The sequence below is a fragment of the Leucopleurus acutus genome, assembly GCF_964270905.1.
Source record: "Leucopleurus acutus genome assembly, chromosome: 7".
NCBI lineage: Eukaryota > Metazoa > Chordata > Mammalia > Artiodactyla > Delphinidae > Leucopleurus > Leucopleurus acutus.
In genome coordinates this window covers 53,014,150-53,026,553 of record NC_139150.1, presented here as the reverse complement: position 1 = coordinate 53,026,553, position 12,404 = coordinate 53,014,150, and positions in this window count along the sequence as shown.

Here is a 12,404-nt window from a genome sequence, read left to right as displayed (position 1 = left end):
GGTGCAGAGGGCCTGAATAGACATTTTTCCAAAGAAGATATACAAATAGCCAATAGGTATATAAAAAGATGCTCAAAAGCATTAATCATCAGAAAATGCAAATCAAAACCACAGTGAGATGTCACTTCACATGTTAGGATGACTATCATCAAAAAGATAACAGACAACAAATGGCAAAGACGTGGTAAAAAGGAAACCCTTATATACTGTTGGTGGGAATGTAAGATGGTACCATCATATGGATAATAGTATGATACTTCTACAAAAATTAAAAACTGAACTACCATATGATCCAGCAACCCCACTCCTGGGTGTATAGCCACAGAAAATGAAATCACTACCTTGAAGAGGTATCTGCACACTATGCTCATTGCAACATTATTCACAACAGTCAAGATACGTACACAACCTAAACATGTGTTCAATGTAGGAATGGATAAGTCACATATATATATATATATATACACACACACATACACGTGCACGTGCATATACATACATACACAACGGAGTATTATTTAGCCATGAGAAAAAAGGAAATTCCACCATTTGGTACAACATGGATGGACCTTGAGGGCATTGTGCTAAATGAGACAAGTCAGACAGAGAAAGACAAATACCCTATGATCTCACTTATGAATGGGATCTAAAGTCGAACTCATAAAAACAGAGACCAGAATGGTGGTTACTAAGTGCTAGAGGGTGAAATGTTGTTTAAGGGTACAAACTTACAACTAGTAGATAAATAGGTTCTGGAGGTCTAATGAACAGCATTATGATTATTGTCAATATCGTATTATAAAGTTTAAAGTTTCTAAGAGACTAGATCTTAATTCTTCTCACCAGAAAAAAAGAAATGATTATATGACATGATAGAGATGTTAGCTAATAGTGGTAATCATATTGCAACATATAAACATAACAGACCAACATGCTTTATACCTAAATGTTATGTGTCAACTGTATCTCAATAAAAATAAACTTTCTCTTAAAATTTTTTAGTGAGAATCTTTGAATGGTGATCTTAATTTTGTCTGTCTAAAAACATTTATTACCAGCACTCATTCTTCAAAGATTTTAGTGTGTTGTTTACTGTTCCAGGTTGGAGATATTTTCTTTCTGTTCATTAGAGATATTATTGCACTGACTTTTGGGTTCTCTTGTGGCCATTAAGTGTTGCTCATTTGAAGATGACTTTTCCTTTCCCCCCGCCTACCACCTTCTCTTCGTTTTTGGTCTTCTGCAGCTTCTCCGTGGTATACCCAAGTATAGAGCTTTTTTAGTGTCATTTTTGAATTTGCTGGGCTTCTTGAAAATGCAGATTCGTGCCGTTGTTTGAGGAACTCCTTTACAATTAAGTCTTTTTAAAAACTAAATGTATTTATTTTTGGCTGCACTAGGTCTTCGTTGCTGTGTGCAGTCTTTCTCTAGGTGCTGAGAGCTGGGGCTACTCTTCGTTGCGGTGAGCAGGCTTCTCATTGCAGTGCCTTCTCTTGTTGTGGAGCACAGGCTCTAGGAGCGTGGGCTGCAGTAGTTGTGGCACGTGGGCTCAATAGTTGTGGCTCACGGGCTCCGGTGCACAGGCTCAGTAGTTGTGGCGCATGGGTTTAATTGCTCCGCAGCATGTGGGATCTTCCTGGACCAGGGCTCGAACCCGTGTCCGCTGCACTGGCAGGCGGATTCTTAACCACTGCGCCACCAGGGAAGCCCCACAATCATGTCTTAATATTGCCCTCTCCCCATTATTTTTCTCCTGTCCTAGAACTGATGAAGCATAGGTTACACTTTCTCACTTTATCCTTCTGATTTCTTAACTCTCTTCCCTATTTTTCATTTTTTATTTTCTGTACTGCCTTCTGGCAATTTTCCTCACAGCTTTTTTTCAGTTCTAATTTTTACCCATCATTTGAGGTTTTATTTTTGTCTATTCTATCTTTTCTTTGCAGAAGGCCTATTGTGTTTTTTTCCTAATATGGTAGGTCCCCTTTTATATTTCAATGTTCTTTGTAGAAACGTCTAAGTTTACCTTTTATTTATTTATACACTGGTTATCAAGTAATTATGCTTACAGTGTTCTATAATTACAACATACGAAGTCTTTAGGGGGCTGTTTCTTTCATTTGCTGGGTTTCTGATTCTCACTTATGATGCTTTATTTCCTTGGTGCTCAGTTATATTTGACTGTGTGATGTTTACTGCCCTTGAATTATTTTCTCTATGGGGATTTTTTATTTTTTTGAAGCCTAGAATAAATGTCTTCTTTTAAAGAGAACTTGTATTTATTTAGTCCTATTCGGGGGTACTATCTGTCACCAATCATGTAAAATAAGTTGATGACTTGAGATTCCATGGATCAACCTGTTGCAAATCTGTGCACAAATGGGGTGTGGCCACAACTTATGGACATTTTTCCCCTCTTGCTCTATCATCAAGGCATTCTCTCCTGCAACACTGCAGCAGGAGGTGGTTTACTTCCGGTTCCCACTTACACTGAGAGTTTTCCTTTGGGGTCCAAAAGGGATGTGGCCACCTTAACTTCTCTCCGTCTTGATTTGTGACAATATTTTTTTAAATGGCCAGAACAGTTAAGTGCCTAGAAAAGTGACTTTCATGCTAAGGCTCTTAATTTTAAGTTCCATTTTCATTTAAACTGTGTTGTGGTAGTTCCTTTCAGTCATAGGATGTGTTTCTTGTTAAAGAAATTTTTAAAATGTTTTCACCTAAAGTTTTGGCCCAAATAACTTAATTTCCCACTCTTGGAATCAGAAATCTGTGTATGTATGCATGTTTTAGAGATGTCCCATACAGTATAGTTAGGAGACAGTCTCTGAAATGATGTATTCTAAAATGGCCAGAGGATATTACTTTGGAGCCCGTTTGTCAGGCTTGAAGTCAAAAGGCCACCTTCTTTGTCCTCAAATACCGCCTTTCAGAATGTGGCACTGTCAGGAAACATGCTTTGTCCCTTTATTTTGATAAAGCTCATCAATACCATCTACACAATCGTGAAGTGAAAATGATTGTCAGGTAAGTTCTAAGGACGTGAGCCTCCCTGCACTCAGCTTGGGTCTTCAAATCTCTGCTAAGCAACTGATAAGTTTATGAAACTTAAGTTTATAAAGCACTTTAACCATCACCTCCTAATCTGACCTTCACAACATCCTTGGGAGCTAACCAGGGCAGAAGAGTTACTGGTCTTTCACAGAGGGAGTTCGCTGGGACCCTAAGATATTGGAGTGGGACCTGAGAGTCAGGACTCACTCTCCTTATTGAATGCTCTTCAGCTATAGGGCTCAGCGTCATTGGAACTCTAACATCCAACAGTCACCAAACGACATTTTCAAAGCCGTACTGCCTAATATTCCGACGTCCCTAATTGATCTGTGAGAATGAGTATGCTTTCTAATACTCGATCACAGCCCATTTTCTCACAAGTTACATAAAAGCCCATCCCGAAAATAAAAGACCTTCAGTAGTTTTATTACTGCCGTGACTGCCAGTTCTACTGTTGACTACAATTTTGAGAGTTTGTATCTTTTCTTTCCTGCCTGTTTTCACCTTTTCTTTCTCCCTCTCTTGCTTCATCTTTCCCTCTCTTCTTTCTTGCATCCTTGCTGTCTGACTTTTCTGTCTTTTCTCTCGTTTCTTCCCTCTATGGACTGCTTTCTACTTGAGTTTGGATGAAATCGAGCAGGGGAATTTAGAAGCGGGGGGAAGAAAAGGGGTTCCATTAGTTTCACCTGAGTTGTGTTTTCCAGCCTCAGGATTTGGTGTTTGAGCAAAAGATAACTCCGCTGAAGCCTATGTGAACTTAGTGTAACTCGAATATCCCCAGGCCTCAGTATGTTAATGAATAAATGACATTAACAGTTAAGTCTTCATGTTACTAACTCTAATACCAGACCAAGACATAATCTCCAGCCCCATGAGAAGAGCCCCCGGCCGGTAACTTGGCAGGACATCGAGGATTGGCCATCACTTGACATTGTCCTCTGTCCCTCTGATGCCTATCATGGTGCCTTCCATGGCCGCCGCCATGGGTGCACATCCCTGTAGATAACCCTGGCTGCCATATGCTTAGTCCTTAAGTCATCTCAACAATTCACTGACTTGAAAAATAAGAAACAGCTTCCTCCCTCTGCCTTACATTCAGACGGAGCTCCACAGCAGAGCCGTTTATGTCCCGACACGTTTGAGTTTAATAATACAGTCGCACCTGAGTTTATAGGCAGAAACCTCTTTGTTCCCAAGGTGGACAAACCCACAGAGTAGGTGAGTCAGAGAGGATCTTAGGACCAGCTGCCGTGCCCACCTCCCACCCAGACTCACAGATGCCTCCCTCCTCTTGGTGAATTCCCATTTTCTGAGAGGCTTCCGAGGTCCTCCACACTTAACCCCACCCAGGGGTCTGAAGCTCAGTTTGGGACATGCTATGATGTATTCCCAGGAGCCTCCGCAGCTCTCATGATAATCAGAGGAGCAAGGACACAGCAGACAGTAGAGAGGAGCCCAAGTCTCCACAACTGTTGCATCTAGATCTCGAGGTAAAGCCCATGGGCCCTTTGACTCACTCTGCTGGTGACCAATATCCATTCTTCCCTGCTTTGAAAATGAAGTTTTAATTATATTCGAGGTGACAATGTACTCTGAAAGTCAAACGTCCCACTCCCTTGTGGAAAGGTGTGGCCACTGGACAAGTTCCAAGCAATGAAGCCTAAGCAGAAGTGTGGTGGGGGGGGGGGAACTCAGGAAACTCCTTAAAGGAGGAGCAGAGAGCTGCTCAAGTACGTTTTGACCTTTCTCCCTTCCTCTTCGCTTTCTGGAACGGGATAGGACGGCTGAGGCCCTAAAAACATGTTTGTATCATACAGTGAACTTAAGGATCAAAGGTGGGCACGAAGTTAGGCTGGTGACCCAGAAATGTAAGAAGGAACCGGAGCCCCAATGACAGGGAGTAGCTATATCTGGATTGGCTACTTCCAGATTCTTATTACCAGAGAGAAACAGAAAATAGATCTACGTGTGTACTGGCTCCTGTTATTTACTATTTCCTGTTAATATCTGCCTCTGTCTAGTTCTAGCTGATAAAGCTCTCTGGTTGTGAGCTAGGTTTGGAGCAACGTTTCCTGGGGTCCTGTGCCAGCTTTCCCATGCTTATCTCTGTGAGCTTGAACAATTCATTCAAGCTCCCTGGGCTTCATTTTCTCATGTGAGAAACAGGATAAGCAGAGCAGGTGTCTCACAGTAATAACAGGGTCAAATAAGGTAATACTATGAAGCTCTTAGACGAGCCCTTGGAACACCGTCTTCATTAAATATTTGTTATTATTACATGTGAAAGAAAACCTGTCCCTATATTGACTGAGTTGGACAAGTTCAGTGCTATTGTAGCTGCACTTTCATTTAAATGCCCAAGATTCACTTTTCTCCTTTTGCATTTCAGAGGAGGCTGGACCTCCCAGCTGGTAAACTTTGCTTCCCCCTCACTCGTAGAGAGGCGAGAGGTGTGCGTACGTATTTGTATACACAGTTTCCCCTTGGTTTCAGACACCAGAGAATGATCTCAATTTAATAAAAATCATAGATCTAGCATCTTGCCTTCAAGCTCAGGGTCAGTGACAACCCTGGCAAGCCCACATTTTCTTTGTTTAGGATTCCAAGTTGTTCTGCAAACTTTTCATCAATGCCATCACTCCCACTCAGCATGAAAATATAGACATCTCTGCGACACAGGGCAGGATGGTGTGGCTCTTACAAAACTTTGTAGACGCATGGCACTATTGTGCAAAGAAACAGAAGAGGCCCACTTCAATCCAAGGGCAGAAAACCTCAAGAGGAAATCAGTCCAGATGCCCCTCACATGCCTCCCTCGGACGTGAAAATAGGAATGGCTGAAATTGAAAATGACGTGGGAAGAATGAGGCATCATTTGTAGGAGACACCAGAACACAAATCTCATGAATGCTCTTTGTTCCCACGCCATGATTCGGCATCTACTGTTGACCCGTTATCATTTGCATCCTTTTGTGCTGGGCCACCTCAGAGATTTCCCATTTTTGGAGACAGACGATGAATTCCAAACCCACTCTGAATAAGCCAATTGCTGACCGTTTGTTTCTCGAACAAGGGTGAATGTATGGGGCATGTTTGCGGCAGGATGGCTGCACTCTGCCTTCTTTCTGCCTTGATAATGGGGAGGCGGCAAGATAATGGCCAGCCCTCGGGGGCAGCCCCATGAGGACCCCCAGCCAGGTGCACAGGATGGAGGAGGCTGGTTTTAGTTCATTTTCAGAAGGTACTGGGTCAGATTTTCCCCCGGTTTTCTTCTTGGATCAAGGTAGAAACAGAATGAAGAGGAATCAAAGCAAAGAAACAAACCTAGAGAAAACAAGGACCACATGTACCATTCTACCTGAGCCTGCAGAAGATGACAGCCACATCAGCCTGGAAGAGGGGGTTTGGAGTTCAAAGGAGCAGACTCCTCATATATAGGCAGCCAGAATGCAGGACTCACCCAGGCCTGAACCCAGGGCTCATTCCTGCAAGTCCGAATGGCCTGGCAGGTTAACTGGGAAAAAAAAAAAAATGCATCTACTCCTAAGCCTGCAAACACCCAGGAAACTCCTTTGGGCTCAGGGAGATTGGTGCATTCAAAAGTAGCAGCCCAAGGCCCTGTTTTGATATGCAGAGGTCAATGGAAGTTCCTGGTTTAATAAATGGTGAGGGAAAAATTCAAAACGGCAATTATGTTTTCCTGTCAGATTCCATGTGCTCCTCTGAGTTTTATCCCTGCTGTCTTCCTGATGCTTTTGATAATTATTTAATTGGTTTCCAATCTAAATAGATGCTGTCTGAACTGCCTTTCAGGGCTGGTAGAAAGAGTGACTGATTATACAGCTCCCAGATAAATAAATACACAGAATTTTTTCCTTCCCTCTGATCACAGAAAAGCAGCACTTTGGATTCATTGATAGACACAAAGTGAGGCCGAGAATTGAAGCAATTTCCTACATAATTTTAATATGCACATTTTTTGGAAAATAGCCGGGTATGTAATGACAGAACAGTCGCTTTACGAATAGCACCTGCATTAGCAAGAGTTGAGGGCAGGAGAAAGGGAAGAAAGGGCACTTTTTTTTTTTTTTTTACATTTTTCAAATAGCATATTACAAGAAGAGAAAGTGACTCTTAGATCTAAAATTGAGTAATCACACATTCCATATAAGCACTGTATCTTAGATGTAGTGCTTCAGTAATAGAGGATCCCTATAAGAACTTTGAATTTGGACCATTTTAAGGCTTGATGAAAGAATATAATGTGTTCTTCTAAACTCAGACCTCTTTGTTGCTATCAAGTAAGAAATTTTAAAAACACTGTAAAAAAAAAAAAAAAGTACAGCACTGTTACAATTGTTTTTATTACTAGCTACTTCAATGCCAGTTAATCCCAAAGCAGCAATGTGTAAGTGCCGTGAGTAATGTGATTTCAAACCAGCTCCTCAAGCGAGAACAGCAGGGCTAAGCAAACCAACTCCTGCCAGAGACTGGATTATACCCCTAACCTTGGGATCTTGTTAGGCACTGTGGTGGTATTTAGGGGGACTTTCACTTTATATTGTTGGGTCCCTGCTCAGCTCTCTATCAGGCAGAATAATACCTGTGTCTTTTTGCAATCCTACAGTGTTAGGAGAATTAATGAGGTAATCCCATTGTAAAACATTTTGGCATCAAAAGCAAAAATGGGAGCTAAGGGTTATGCCTTTTGGAGAGAGACCCATCACTGTCTACTCTGAAGCCATCACTAACTACCCCGCACAGACCTAGTTGTCCCCTCCCATCTGTCCTTCTCTATGGCACAAGTCACACTGTATTGTCAGTGTGTCCTCCACAGACTGGGAGAACTTGAGGAAGCAGTTCTTGCTCATCTTGGCATCTTCAGAGCTAATGCACCTCCAGGCAGAGCAGGTACTTAACCTTTTTGAAGCAATGATAATTTATCGAACATTCTATCATCCAAAAGTATTGTCTTGACTCAACCTTCTTTTGGACAATGCACCAGCTGGTTATTTTGGTGAGAATGGACAACTAGGGCTGGATGTGGACCAGGAGAACCAGGTGGCCAGCTTACCTTCCCTTTGGTAACCAATGTTCACTTGTTTAACAACAACCACTCTGTGTGTTGACGAAACATTCCTCTTTAGGGTCATTACTGCTGTTTGGTTCTACACAAGAGCCGGGAATTATGACCTGCATGAGAACCTGTACCATTTGCTTTGGTCAGATGGAAGATGCTCTGATAGGAGAGGGTAAGGGGAAAAAATAGCATCCGTACTATGTGCCATCCATTTAGAACAACATGGTAGCTGGAATTGTGTCAGACTGGTGATCTGCAGATGTAATCTGGACTGAGTTCTTTTCTGATCAGTACCGATCTTTTTAAGAGATTGGATTTTGAATACTATAGGCCTAGTAGATCAAGTATAGCTCATCAGGAGTCCTAACAGGGCCCATCATCTCACATGTGACCCATTTCACAGATTAATGTGACCTCCCAGGCTCTAGCAGGCAGTTGAATTTGCTGTCCTGATTTAGTTCAACCCCCTTTAAAGTTTTCCTTGTGTTATGATATTAAACCAAGACCCAAGGCCACTCATCTGGGGAAGGTTGTCACAGTCAGCCTTCTAAAATTGCTCCCAATGGTCCCTACCTCTTGCTGTCCACTCCTTATATAATATGTGGCCCTTGTGTGGGGGGGGGGGCGGATCTAGTGATTTGCTTCTAACAAACACAACACAGAAAAAAATGGAAGGAAGTCACTTCCTACACTAAGTTATCTGAGACTGACTTCTGTCTTGCTTGTGTTCTTTCTCTAGTACCCATGCATATTCTCTTGCCTTCTTGGCTTGTTCACTTTAACGAACCAAGTTCCCACATTGGAGAGGCCTATGTAGCAAGGAACTGAGGGTGGCGTCTGGCCAACAGCGAGCGAGGAACTGTAGTCCTCAGACCAAGCTGGTGAGGAACTGGGTCCTGCCCACAACCACTGAAGAAGCTTGAAAGCAGATCCCACCCTCACTTAAGCCTTGAGATGATGTGGCCAGACCCAACCTTGATTACAGTCTTCTAGAGATCCTGGGCTAACCCCCTGACTGCAGCTATGAAGAAACCCAGAAGAAGACGACCCAGCTATGCCACACCCAGATTCCTGACTCACAGAAACTAAGATAAAATTTGTTGCTTTAAGTCACTAAGTTTGTGGTCATTTGTTACACAGCTGAAAGTGTTCTGGCACCAATTTCAATGGAGGAGTGTGGGTGGGGTTTCCCACACCAATGAGCAATTCTCTGGGAAGGGTTTTTCCCCACAGAGTGAGTAATTCTCCAGGACAACTGGGTATCCCACCATTCAACTCCATTCTGACACTACCTACCCAGAGACAGCAACACATTCCACAGATCCAGGGCTCAGTCTTACGAGACTGCCCCTTCCTCCACCACTTCAATGCCAGTCACAAGCCCAGGTTACCTGTGCTGCTGAATGACTGGGTATAAAACAGAGGTTCCCACAACTTTCTTCTTGAGTTTGATTAGCTTGCTAGAGAAGCTCACAGAACTCAGAGAAATATTTTTAACTTACTAGAACACTTGTTGATTATAAAAGGATATAACTCAGGAACAGCCAGACAGAAGAAATGTAGGGCAAGGTACGGAGAAAGGGCTTAGATCTTCCATGCCCTCTCCAAGCTCACAGTTCTCCCAGTACTCCATGTGTTCACCAACCTGGAAGCTCTTCCAGCGCTGTCCTTTTGGATCTTGGGGTTTTTGTAGAGGCGTCATTACATACTCATGATTGATTCAACCTCTAGACCCTCTCTGGAGGTCAGGGATGGGACTGAAAGTTCCAACCCTCTAATTACAAGATTGGTTCTCCTGGCAACCAGCTCCCATCCTAAGGTGGGGTCCAAAAGTCACCTCATTAACAAAAACACGTTTATGGCTTTCTTCATTGAGGAAATTCCAAGTGTTTTAGGAGCTCTATGCCAGAAATAGAGTTGCAGATCAATATTTAATACAAACCACAATATCAGAGCAGCTACAGAGAACTACGTGATGGCAGAGTAGAGCCAACTACATGACGGCAGAAGTAGAGCCTCGACCCCTTGCCTTTCATTCACCACTCAGTGCCCCACAGGTATTGGCAGCACTGAGCCCCTTTAACCAGCCGGCGGACATCCACGCTATCAAGCTCAGAGTAAAAAGGGTTGTCCTCCTTTCTTGGCTACACAGAAAACTTCACAAGCATTAAAACAGCTGCAAATGATCAGAAATTAAACGGAGCAAGATAGAATATAAAAATGAACGCAAGTCACTAGAGTGTTATACTAGCAATTATTTCTGTGTTCAGGGAGGGAAGTCTGGTTCTCTGAAGCTACTTTCAGAGGAAGTTGGAGACAAAAACCCTCTCTCTGACCCCATTGTCCCTATCAGAGCCAGAGTCCTTGCGAGCCCAGGACGGAGTTGTGGGTGGGAAAGCTCCACGTGGGCCTGCTCAGCTGAACATGTGACCTTGCTGGATCCCCATGTCCATCTGATGCGAGCTGGAAATGGGGGGTGGTGGGGTGGTGAGCAGTGGTCCCTACATCATGAGCTCCCTCGGGTCTCCTGCATTGATCATACATCATGATTCCCTTTCCCAAATTTCCAGCCTTGGCTTGGGGCCAGCCCTTCTCTCCTGCCATCTTCTGAGACTCTGAATAATTCCCTCCCTTCATTTATATTGCTTCTGTGAAGTATAACTTTATCTGGTTCCTCCAGAGCCTTCTTTTTCTAGGTTATGTAAATTTAGCTCTTCACCCTCCTTTTTACAACTTGCCCTCCAAACCTCTTGCTAGTTTATTAATTTTTCTTCATTTCTTACACATATGCATAGGTACACACCGTGTTGCAGGCTAAAAGGGCCATAGGAAACAAGATCAAGAAAATGTGAAAAATTTACACTGAGAAAGGGGAAAAAAAGTGAAACAGGAGGGAAGGGGGCAGGGCACAACCTTTGGAAGAATGACATAGCCCAAGGACATGACATAAACTGATTAGAACCAAATGGGTCCAAGCTGGCAGACAAGTCAACTTCCACCAGACCTTAAGCCTCAGTATACGCTCACTGTAACACATCAGCAAACTAGGTGACACACCCACAGGCGCCATGACAGTTCTAAGACGGATGATTCCTGGAAATCCCTGTCCTTTCGCGAAATAGCTAGAATACTCCTCCCACTCATTAGCATATGAAATTACCCACCCCTATAAAAACTGACAACCCCATACCCTGAGATGGCCCATCGCCTTCTGAGATGGCCAACACTCTGTCTGTGGAGTGTGTTTGTCTAAATAAATCCACTTCTTACCTATCACTTTGTTTCTCACTGAATTCTTTCTGCCATGAAACATCAAGAACCTGAGCTTCATTAAGTCCTGAAACTAGGTGTGTGATCTCAGTTGTAAGACTGTGGGTTTTGGCCGGGTTTGAGTCCTGGCTGACTGGGTTCAAGTCCCAACCTGAGGTGCACTGTTTCAAAAGGAAATTTCTTTATTCTTATAGTAAATGCATGGAAACTTGTTTGGGGAAGGCCATAGAATGAACATCATTTGGAAAAGATTATGGTTTTGGGAAATTGTATTAAGTTTCTTCCTCAAGGCAAAGAGTTCTAATTAAGATCAGTCTAAAAGATGTTTTCAACATCTTTTCAACATCTGCAGGAGGGCTAAAGCCAAGAGATTTGTCTTTCTCTCATTACTTCTTTTCCTCCCCCCTCTCTCATCTCTCTCTCAGAATCTCACTGGGCCCCTGACTGACCCTGACCTTCTCAAACAAGCTGCAAGGCATGGAGAGAAACAGAGAAGCCACCTTCCCTAGGGGAGAAGGCAAGGACAAGGGTGCTAGCTCTAATCCCTGCCTCAGGGTAACTCTTTAAGTCAGCAGAGCTGCTCTGGGAACATATACCCTCCCTACCCTGCCTGTGAGCTTTCTAGCCCACAGGTAAGTGCATTTAGGAGACACCCGGGACGGTTTTACTGCATTACAGAAAATATCTGAGGCAGAATCAATGAATCTATGCCTTGTTTTTGTTTTTCTAGAAACCCTCTTGAAACCCAAATTCTTTCATTTTTATGATTTCAAAAGCTTTGTGGGTTTTTTTTCCCCTCCTTTTTCCCTTTCTCCTTAATCGTTCTATTTTAAGGAGTTGAAAATGAAAATATTTCTGCTAGTCAGGACTTCAATGTGGCCACTTCCGGCATTAGGGGCTAAGGAGGATGACCATCTTCTTCCCAGACTTTCCCTCTTACAGTAAGAAGGCAAGAGAATGGATTGTATCTCTTCTCTGTGGGCAGAAGAGGAGGATTTAG